Genomic DNA, 12,260 nt, shown 5'->3' on the forward strand with positions numbered 1-12,260 from the left:
ATGCACTGTAATATTTACAGAGAAAGTGTTTCTTTTTTAGTTTTTAGCTTTGTTTTTATCTAATAGTTGTGCAGATGAATGATTCCACCTGACAATAAAAATAAAGGAGATTTCATTTAAATCGGGATATGGTTAACGAGAGGGTACCAACTAATACAATGGTTTATTTTTTTGTTGAAAAAATCTGCTCAGACAGACCTGATGCTATTCTAAAGCAAATAAACCCATGTGTCTCTAAACTGTTTTTGTTCAGTACAACACTTACGCACACAACATGTCAAAACTGAGCTGGGATCCAAGCTACCAGTGTGTGGGTACTTCTAAACCACCAGACAACCACTAGGGTCAGTGCCTGTCAATTTAGCTAGAATAACTGCAGGCTGATTATATGCTGCATAATATTAACAGATTTAATTCAATTATATTTAATTGAATTAAATATACACAATATTATCGGATTGTGCATCACTGATTTCCCTTTAAAAACCACATTGAATACAATTGAACATGTGTGTGTGTGTGTGTGTGTGTGTGTGTGTGTGTGTGTGTGTGTGTGTGTCTATATCTATATATATATATATATATATATATATATATATATATATATATATATATATATATATATATATGATCAACTCAGGTGAAATGGGAGTGTGAGATTTTTTCCTTTTAGCTTATTTGCTGCCAGCATACATTTTGCAAGGCAGTGAATGGGAGAACATTTTTTCACCCTTGCTCTGCATCACTGAACATACAGCAAACATCATTCTTCGTGTTCAGGTAATCACATATGTAATCTGGTTATATGGAATGCCCTTTTATGGAGGTAAAAGAAGAACACATTTAAACGATTCACCCTGTCATAACGGTCTAGAAAGAACTTTAGGTTTTGTGCAGCAAATCCAACTTTTGGCTGGATGAAACCCTCCAGGTTTTCCTAACTACCAAGAATTTCAGTCTCGTGAGGATTGGTGGGTTGATTGTTTAAGCCTATAGGCTGGGAGTAATGTTAATGTCATTTCAGTGAGCATGAAGCACTGAGCCCATTAGCGAGCGAGTCACTGCTATAGAAAGCTATTTACTTAAATGCCAGAGCTTCTGCAGCTGAAGCCTAACAAGATCCCCATTCTTCAATCACTCCTCAAAATGCATTACTTTACATTGCACTGACTTTGACTGGGCAGCCACGAGTGGAAACGTTGCGGAGCAACAATTTTACGGACATCTGAATTGAAGCTAATTAGACCAAATGTGATTCTGTTCTAGAAAAAGAAAAAAGGAATATTTGGCTGGACATTTTGCGTATTTGTATCAATCACTATTGAGGTAAGTTTGAGTGTTATATATATATATATATATATATATATATATATATATATATATATATATATATATATATATATATATATATATATATAATTTTTTTTTATTTATTTATTTTTTTTTAAATAAAAAAAAATAAACATAATATAGTCGCTACCGTTTATAAAGTTAAGTGTTCTATAAGTTAAAATGTTTGAGTATGGTGAACGCTTTTGGAATGGTCTCCCGGTGTCTGCTGTCACCGTGTCTTCACAACATAAGCTTTAATGGGGTTTTAGGGCACCGGGAGTCAGTAAATCGAAATAGCCTGTGGATATTTGTGGTCTATAAAACGGACGTGTTGCTAGTTCTTCTTCATAACCCTTTCGGAATTTATGAATTTCACTCAGTTTCGTTTCAGAAATTTAAAAGCATGGCTCCTTTTAAACAAGGGTAAATTCGGATTTTTGCACAGACCAAAGGTTGTTCAAAAGTAATTTAGTCTGATGCAGTTAAGAAAAACAAACATTGAATAATTATTGCCCCACTTAAACTGTTATTACTTGGACTTTTAGAAAACTAATTTTCAGCAAGAAATTTGTAGCATATGAACGGTGGTGTATGTGTGTATATATGTATGTGTGTGTGTGTGTGTATATATATATATATACACATATATATATATAGATACACACACATATATATCTATGTGTGTATCTATATATATATATGTGTATATATATATATATATAATATATATATGTGTGTGTGTGTATCTATATATATATATATATATATATATATATATATATATATATATAATTTATTGTATAGAATGTGAACAATTATTTTCAGCCTGTGAGCAATAACCCTTACACTACTTATGTATAGTTAATAGGTGTTGACTACAAATCATATTTTTAAAAATCAATCCAATTTCAGTAGTATTAACTAGGACTCTCTTTGATCCCCAGTTATTTGCTACTTAGACCTAATTTCCAAATGCATCAAAAGAAGATAACATAAAGTGGGATACCTTTGAATAAAGCTAGTTTAAAGTACTTTTGTAGACTACTTGAAGTTTTGGTGTGCATCTGACTCCAGCAGACTCCAGATGTATGAACTCAGCTGTTGCCTGTCACTTAGGTGACAACAACTGGTTGGTTCCCTTTAAGCTTTTCCCTTTCCATTATTCCTCAGCTAATAAGTGTCTAGTCGCAACTCCCTTGTATTATCTTGTGTCCACTCCTTTACTAGTTCCAAGGGAGGTGGCAGTATTGTTTCCTTCTTCTCCACAGTCCATATCTCTCATGCCCTTTTCTTATTATTTTTATGACAACCTGATGGATATATTTGGAGTCAGGCACTGACAAATGCTAAAGGATGCTAGTGAATAGGAAAGAAGTGGTGATGCAATATTTGCCAAACTCTTTCTTTCAAACAATATTTACTCCCAGTAGGGGACTGTAAACGTAAACAGCAGCCATTTATCTTGGCTGTCTGCTTAGGTTTTTAATTCAGCATGCCTGCAGTCTGGTGGCTGGGGCTGACCTTGGACAGGAATCTGTCATTATGGCCACAGCTGGGGGCAAAGGAAAACAAAATATAGCACTCTGCTGGGACCAGCATCAACCTTTAGACTCCATTGGCTAGGGAGCTGGGAAAGACTGGCAGAGTTCTCAGGCTCCAAGTGCAATGTTTATACAGAGAATTTCGGGGTCAACGTGACATTGGGGGTGGGGATAGCACCTCATCATAGCTCTGCAGACAAATTGTTTGTTATTTTTATAAATACTTTGACACCATACCGTAGTAATTGTTTTAGGACATGGTGAACCTTCCACAGAGAAGATGTATACACATTCTATGAATCTTTTAATACATTTAAAAAAAAATAGTTTTTAGGGCTGTAGTTTGGTTGGTTAGTTTGTTTATGTCCTTATCACAACTGGGGCCCTTCTGAACTCCAGCCAAAGTGTATATTGATGAAAAGTATTTTTAAAATAAAACCATCTGCCTAATTTATAAAATTTCCTTTCAAGTACAATAAAAATGATGATGATGATGAAGAACTTTGAAAGGAAGGTCGGAATGCTTGCCTTTGAAAAGCTCTAATTAAGGTGGCAGTGACCCCTAGTGGTGAGAGCTACAGTTTAGAGCCTGGAGAAATCTCGGCTCCTACACGACTACCTACAGGACTGTTATAATACATTCCAAGATTGTGTGCATGCCTTTTATGACCCCAGAACAATTGTGACTTCTCATACAAGATTGCTTTTTTAAAAAGGTTATTTTAAAAGCATTTACTTTATCATTCAGCTCTGATGATAAAAAGGATACAAATCAATTTTTTTTTGTCTTCAGTTCCTTTTGAAGTGGTTCTAACACACAAATAAACACAAACTATTGTTAGTCTTTATCATGACTTACAAATTGCTTAAACAAACAAAAAAAAGTACACAATATATTTGCTTTTTCTAACTAAATAATGGTTGCCGAACACATTGGCCACTGCAGTTTGTGAAATGTTACCGATAGCAGTGTGGCTGCTGTTTACCCAAATGAAGCCAATGATAATCATCTAGCTTTGGTCAGATGTGTACATTTTAATGTCAAGTAACAAGGCTGCTCTGAGTTAATAGGTAAGTCATTAAGATTAGACTCTGCTGCGGGTATAAACAACAGAGGAATTCCATCATAGCAGTATCTCACATGGTGTTTAAATCATACATATGGGGAGGTGGGCAGGGGCAGAGCAGTCATTTCAGACATCAGAATAGACACGCCTGCATGTTTGCCTTGAATGTTTGCATGCCCAGTGCTTGATTAACTGACAAAATTATTTGTATTCCTTTTTTTTTTTTTTTTTTGTCAGAATAAGGTTTTTTTGGAGGGGAGGTTTACAGGGGGCTTTCTACTTTGGTTTGGTGTTTGGTTTTATTTTAGGCTGCTTGTAGCGTTCACGCCACTTTTGCCAGTTACCACAATGTAGGGGTGTAGCAATATCATCACTTGTGCATTGTTTGGAACATTACAGTAAAAGCTTAAAGGAGCCTTGAATGAACTCTGATCTTATGTTGTGTAGTTTGTCTAGATCGCATTGATTACGCAAATTGTCTAATCGTCTATCTTGGTTGTAACTTTCAGTGTTTATCTGCATGATGTTGGCACATGTGTGCTACGCTCTTTGGCAGACTCTTGAGCTTTTAAATGGCTTTCCTAATGTTTTGTTTTGCCTGCACTTCAGCTGGATTCAATATCTGTATTCAAGAGTAGGGTGCTGAGTTTGGAAGCAAATGCACAACCAAATTATTGCTCTGTTGCTCGCTGTACCTAAATGTTTTGAGCAGAGCCTTCACATTCAAAGTAAGAAAAATCTATAGATATGTTGAAACTGTTCATTTAATGAAGTTAGTTGCTTGGTCATCACTAGACCTTCTTGCAGAAATGCCTGGTATTTCTGCTGACATGCAAACCTGTTTGTAGTATCACTGCAGCTGCTATTTCAGTTGCTTAAGTATTGTCACATTTTATTTTGCTTTCTGATTCTCAGCTACCAGAAGACTGGTCTGCTCTCCTTAAGTTCTTTGCTATCCCTCCCACAAAACAGTTTTTTAAAGCTTGATTAACCAGGTAGAGTCTTTTTCAGCACCCACATTTTTCTATTTAGCTCAATTGCTTATTATCTGAGGTGCAGATCCTGGAAGCTAATAATTATGTTCTGACTCTGGTAGTGATTGTGTTTGAAATGTTTCCAGTTACACAAACTGTTGGCAGGGTTAAAAATGGCTGTGTGCCAAAAAGTGTTTTAGAATGGATTCTACTCTGACTTGAACAACTGTGTTGGTTTGTGTCTGAGGGGAAATAATTTTGAAATGAAAATGTGCTGGTAAAAGGTAGAAAATGCATGTAAAATGATCTAATATCCATGTGACAGGCATAATCATTTTTACACTAGAAGAAGCCAGTGAGGATTACACTTGTAAAGATAACAAATCAGCTGTTTCTTGGCTCGGGTGTTATGTGTCAATTACAGAGGTACAGCCAACACATGTTACAGCAAACAAATTAGGAATCGTGGTTCTCAAAGACCTTTTTATTTTATTTATTTTATTCTGTTTTATTTAACACATTGTGGCTCAAATATTTTTTCAGAGAAATACCAACCACTAGACTCCGCATTATCAATGGGCAATGCTTTCCCGTAAGCTTTTCTATTGCTTGTAATGTTACCATAAAGCACTAGTTTAAACAAGTGTTGCTTCTATAAAATAGCTGGGATCAGATTTATAAGTTTACAAATTATTTAGACCACAGGTTAGTGGTTGAGTGGACAGCATAAATAACCTTCCATATTTAGAAAGGATAGCAGACAAATTGCCCCATGCCATGAAATATATATCTTTTTTTTTATTATGGCATGTTTACAGAATGGCTTTCTGGTGCCATATGAAGTATTAGCAGCAAGGTAGCAAGAGTGTTCATACTGAGGTTCTTTATACGCTGAGAGCTGGAATATCCTGAGCAATAAATACTGCTGTGCATACATCTTCACACAGTGCTGATTTAGTGCATAGCAGTTTGAAAATGTACACAAAGCAATGTTTGTGTTTAGCTGAATTAATCGTATAGATTTCTTTGTAATTCAGCAATAATCTAAACACTTTGGCATGCACCTATCCAGAAATGTCCTTGGATACTGCCAAAAATGCAGAAAATAGACCAGACAGCCTCTGCATTTTGGGACTGTAGAAATAACATTGTCATTCATGTAAGACATGAAGCAGTGGTGAGAGAGAATTCCCATAGACATGCAGCAAAGCACAGAGTGTGTGCTGTGGAGAACTGTTTTTGGTAGCTTAGTGGGGAAAGAAATGATATGCGGCTTGTTTAAATGATGACTTTCTGTAAGTAAATGGACACAGACTAAATGTAGATGTCTGTGCTCATTCCCCATCAGCATGCATTATTTAGGAGTTGTAGTAGGACTTGAAAAGGTTTTTATACACAGTATCTCCTCTTTAATCCCCTCTGTTCTGCACTGTAAGCACATTTTGCTCAAGCAGAATCATAACTCTAATGAGGGTTTTTGCAAAAAAATGTTAGCTAGGTTCATGGTTGCTGTTTAGCTACATATGCTTAACATTATTTATGTCCAATGAAAGTGAGCTGATGGCTTAATAATAGCGGACATACTTGGTAACCATGACCACTAGGCTTATTAAGGGATGGGGACGGGGGACAGGGGGGGGACAGGGGGGGACGAGGGGGGACAGAGTGGGGACGGGGGATGGGGATGGGGATGGGGGACCAAATCTGGCAAGCCAGTCATAGTTCAATAACCATATATTGCTTGTCAAAGTTCTGCTTATTTGTGGATAAATTGATCAGACCACCCTGGCAATGGAAACCATACATAATACAGTATTTTAAATAGACTTCTTGTTTTGTGTTATCAGCCTATAGGCTCCCCTACCCCTTTACAGTAAGTTTGTCTGCACACAGAACAACATTGCCATGGCAATGCTGTCTGGACATTGCTTTGGAATATCTCCGTCTCCTAGAGAGATTTCTTTTTTTAGAATGAGTTAGCTAGTGGAGGCCACATTGTTGCACAGCTCCAGTCTGAGATAATCATTTATAGCTTTCCAGAGCCTTGGCTTGGTGTATGTGCCTACTCCCCTTCCCCTCCCAAACAAGGCTGCTTCACTGGGCTTGTCTTTATTGTCAGAGGGGGTAGATTCAAGTATAATTTATGAAGTGGAGGTGGTCAATAAGAGACACAAATCAACCCCTACGGTCAATAGATTTACCACACTTCTTTTTTTTTTTTGTACCTCCTGCAGAGCAAGATGGAAGTGTGTTCTTGCCAACCTGAGTTCACTACAAAATTAGTGACTAGGTGGTGCTTTCAACAAACTTTCACAATTTCAACTTTATCCAAAAAATATAAATTCCAAATTCAGCTAGTGCTTTAACGTCTATGACTTGCATCGGCACGCATTACTGCCACCTGATATTCCTAAAGTGGAGAAGGGCAGGTCTGTCTCCAAGATAATTAGATACTGGTTCTATATACGCCAGCCAGGTTTGATTTTTTAAAATGCATCATGTCCTTAATTGGTTTGAGTACAGAACATTTGTGTTTTTAGACATTGGCGGGCTGTTTTATCAGAAATTCCAAGGTACATAATTGCAAAGGAACTGCAGTCACTTGAGAGGTTTGGAAAGGTCAGTCTACACAAGGACACTGAGAGTAACTAGTGTTTTTAGATGAAAGGACAAACTGTCTGCTTTTCAGATGACATGCATGTGGGCATCATTAAACAGGCAGCACTAATAAAAGGCACCAGTTGTGGATGCTATTGGTTTCAAAGGCAGCTTTTTATTTTTGTTCCAATCTAATTACAAGACCACTCCGGTAAGCATACTGTAGTGTGCCCCCATTTATTTATTTATTTATTTTTATTTGGGCCAATTTCATTTAACTGCTTTAAATATAAATGCATTCCATGTGTTATTGTTTATGGTCCCTACTCTGAAAAATTCAATTACATAGTCTTAAACCAATTATTCTAAAATTTCCTAACCAGATGGCGGGACAGAGTTTATCTGTTCAGCAGCAGATTAGGAAACAAATGTTTGCATACACCGTTCATTTCAAGAGTAAGGTTTGGGCATCATGCTTGTCCATTTTTTTTTTTTCTTATTTTTTTGTGTTCCAGTCCTGTCCTCTAGGAGGTGGTAGACACCCATCTGATAATCCCTAGGGTCATGCAGAACCAACCCACCATAAACAGCTTGATTCTGTAGTGGGGCAGACCAACAGGGTCTGGTTATGGAACTCGTTATGGAATTAGAATTTCATGTCCCGGAGCAAGGTCAGAAAGTTTAGAGTATCTTGATCATCCCCTTTGTTCTCTTCATCTGGAAATATGATTATTGTCTTTTATAAAGCATGTTGGGGCAAGTACACCATCTAGTAAAGTGTCTATTAGCTGTCATATGTTCCCACAAGTATTTTTATAGTCTTATATATAATATATGCTTCATGTTTAAGGATGTCCCATGTTTGACAGAAGCACCAAATCTAAGAATCCTACCGTTTTCAACCATAAAGGATTCTAGATCACCTTACAAGTATCCTGCCTGCTTACTGTATACCCTTATAAAGGCGTACTAGAAATAAAACTGCTGTTGACAGATATGTAACCGCAAACCACCATCCATCTTTTTTTCCCTGATTGCAGAGCATACAGGAGCCTTGGGCTTGATTACAAAGAGTGCACTTGATTCACTGTCTGCCGGATATTCTACAGATCGTGAAATATGCTCCGGAGCTGGTAGCAATTGGAGAGCTCAATGGAAGATCTCCTGTCAACAGTCAGGTGCTCAGGGATATCTCCAGCAGATGCTGGAGGATGAATCTTGCCTGTGAAACTGTTTCTGTGTAAGAAACAACAAATGCACTTCTGTTGCTGACCCACACAAATTGCATTGTAAGAAACCATTGTTTTTAGTAACTACTGTGCGCATGCATTACTGTGGTCAAAGACATTAAGTTTTGCTTAAGAAATAAGTGGTGTGTGTGTCACTGACCCACTTTTTTTTTTTTATTTTTTTTTTTTAAATCCTACTTGGGCAAACTTAATTATCTAAAATAAATCAACTGTATGATGAAACAAGTGAATGCCTGTGTTTGAGCAGTCAGTATATTTTCCACTAGAGAAAGTCCTGCTGGAATTTCTCTTAGGCACTTCAACATCTGGATTTGTAAAGATGTGGTTGTTAGTCTAAAATGTGTGTTTTGGTATATGAATGTGGTGTGTGTGTTTTTTTTTGGGGGTTTTTTTTCTCTCAACTATTCCTTATGAAATTGTTGGGTTTGCAACCAGAGTTCTTGTAAGCAGTCTCCTCCTAAACTGTTTTTCATGGCTGCTTCCTGTGTTCCAGTTATTTTAAAAACACTTGTAGTAAGTAAAATATTAAAGGTTTGGTCCTAATTTAATATTTAAATTGTTGTATGTAGATCCAACACTGTTTGGATCAATTTAATGGACACTTGTTTCCAGTTCGGGTGAAATCCAGATGCCAAATTTTAGGTGTAGAATGGATCCACCTTTAGACTGAAGTCAAGTGAAATGCTTAAGTATCTTCTAGAACACTCCACAAATATTTTTTTTTTTCTCCAAACTTACTGTACGTCTGGTCTAAAGAAATTCTGAACTCTTGATGGGAAAAGACTCTAACATGGTATTATGAGCTTAATTAGCCTGAGTTTATTACAAACACTATGGCTAATTAATCTACCAGTAAAAACTGGAAAGGACGGGGGGTTATGAACAATCATGCTTGTTGTCTGGGCTTATCAAATGTAATTGGGTCATTTAAAAGGAGCACAGTTGAACCTAAATTGGGTTGTAAATGTTTCTATTTTATATAATGTGTTTCACAGGGAAATTTCCAAGCTCATGCTTTGGATTGGTTAGGGGCCTGCTTACAGGTGGGTCAATATTGACAGTTGCCAACCTGGGACAGTCCTTCAATTACAAGGTCCTACCTACAATGGCTCTGTAGATTGACAAAAGAAGGCTTGTTTGCCCTCCCTTGGCGTTTTAAAGTTCAAAGAGGGAAACTTGTTTGGAATGCTCACAAAGTCTTCTTGTGGGGTGGTGGGGTGGTGGGGTGGTGGGGGGTAATATTGTGAGCCAGCTGCACACAAGGTGTACAGAGTTTTTAAGGTGCCTGCAGTAAAATATGCAAAGCCAACTGTAGTTACAAGATTGCTTTGTCAACCTTGTTGAACCCCAATTCTGTATAACTTTAAATATCTCTGATCAGTTATCCTTCAAGGTAAATAGTTTAAATAAGCAAAAACAATTGCCCAGAATGAGAGTAGCTTTGATGTTCGAATTGGATGCGTGCATATTCATTATTCAGTTTTTAAAGCTTAGTAACACAGAGTATGTTGTATTAATCCCATCTGGCCACTTGCAACAGGAAACTCGGTGTACCTCCCTCAAAACCCTCTGCTTGACCTTTTTCAAACTGCTAATAATTGTTGCAGGGGAAAGGAAGTCAGCATATTTTGTTATCCAGCTCTTTTAAGCTTGGGCTTTGATACGGAGGTATGAAACGGGGCAGCAAACTTCCTATTTCAGTTTCATCAAGTTAATAATAATAAGTAGTTGGAGCCATTAAACAAAGTATGTTTTGAAGTGCCCGTGACGGGATACATTCATAAATCAGTTATGGAATAATAAACGGACAGCTGATCAAAACAGAATGTTAAGAATAATGTACAGTATAGCAGTTATTGGGAGCTATTAAAAAAAAAAATGCTTAGTGTGTTTCCTAAAGTACTTTTTGTCTTTAGTGCGGACTATCTAATTACAGACCCAGGCCTCGTCATTAAGCAGATGTTTTCTATTAATTCTGAGTGAAAGTAAATGATCGCAATTAACTAGATGTTTAAGTCAGGCTGTAGCATTCATCCACATCACTGCAGAATCTGATCTCTTCTGTAGTCAAGATTTATTATTATTTTTTGGAGGGGCTTTTAAGGATTCTGTAAATGTTTTGGTCTATAACTGACAATAGCCTGGGAATATTCTCAGATAGACCTCTGCTGTTCCTAAAACCCCTGCATCATTGAGACTAAATTCTTGCCCCAAATGATTTCTGAGTTTTCTGTTTAAAAAAATAAAATAAAATAAAATAAAACACTAAATATTGAACCATTGTCAGCTTCTGCTTTGTTGTTGGATCCTGGTGTCTGTAGAAAAGATGGGGTTGTAAAGTGCAGGGCAAGATTCTTTGATGGCTGCCCCTTTTTGAATTTCTGTGGAATAGAAAGAGATGTTTTGTTTCTCTATACATGTTCTGTTTGAGCCCCCCCCCCGGTTGCATTATGGTTTTGGCACAATTTAAAGCACAATGAAAATGTCAGCATGACAAACAATGAGTATTATTCTATGTAGGGAATATTCCAACATAGGGCAGACGACTTGATTATGGTAAACTAATAGAACAATCTTTAGACTGGATCTACAGATTAGACAAAGTTGAGACTTTGCCAGTTATATCCACCCCATATACAGAAACACACACTGTCTAAGCCATACAGTGAAGAATCAGTATTCTGAGAATAAAATACATTACAGATTTTATTACACAAAGAATAAAGTAGCTTTGTTTTTTGTTCAGGTAGATGTTTGTAAACCAGACTGTGGGTGACCCCCCTCACACACACACTCACATGGTTCTTGCTAATCTTTTATTGGCATATACTCTGGGTTTCATACATTCCTGGACAGATAACGGCATCTTATCATTGCTAACAGTATGTCCTGGTATCCTATACATGACCTCCCAATATGTGAACTCGATCCAGGCTTATGTCCTTAAGAGTCCTTTATTGACCACAGAGCTCTCTCTTTTTTGGGGTTCCATGTTCTAGGAAATGCTGCACTCCATGTTCTAGGAAATGACAATTTTATCTTGATTTCTGTTTGAGAGAAAGGCAGATTGCTGAAGTGTGTGTGAACTTTGGCAAAATGAGGTTTGGGTTTTAGGGGTTCCCGAGTGGCGCATCCAGTAAAGGCACACCGTGTGGAGTGCAGGATGTGCCCTGTAGTCTAGATGTCACGAGTTCAAGTCCAGGCTATTCCTTTGCCGACCGAGGACAGGAGCTTCCAGGGGGCGGTGTTCAATTGGCCGAGCACCGCCCAGGAGGAAGGAGAGTTAGGTCGGCCAGGGTGTCCTCGGCTCACTGCGCACCAGCGACCCCTGTAGTCTGGCAGAGCGCCTGCGGGCTTGCCTGTAAGCTGCCCGAGAGCTGCGTTGTCCTCTGATGCTGTAGCTCTTGGGTGGCTGCATGGTGAGCCCGCAGTGTGAAAAAAAAGCGGTCGGCTGACGACACACGCTTCGGAAGACAGCGTGTGTTCGTCTTCGCCCTC

The 12,260-nt window shown here is 37.8% G+C and overlaps 1 protein-coding gene across 1 annotated transcript in view; it reads left to right on the top strand.

Annotated features, from left to right (window-relative positions):
- The first annotated feature begins 1,009 nt into the window (after window positions 1–1,009).
- Window positions 1,010–12,260, top strand: part of LOC117419390 (prickle-like protein 1) — a 31,589-nt gene continuing 20,338 nt past the window's right edge. Inside the window, exon 1 of the mRNA XM_034032102.3 lies at window positions 1,010–1,326. The gene's annotated coding sequence lies outside the window, so the exon portion shown is untranslated. The remainder of the gene's footprint in view (window positions 1,327–12,260) is intronic.

Source organism: Acipenser ruthenus, chromosome 14 (assembly GCF_902713425.1).
Source record: "Acipenser ruthenus chromosome 14, fAciRut3.2 maternal haplotype, whole genome shotgun sequence".
Lineage (NCBI taxonomy): Eukaryota > Metazoa > Chordata > Actinopteri > Acipenseriformes > Acipenseridae > Acipenser > Acipenser ruthenus.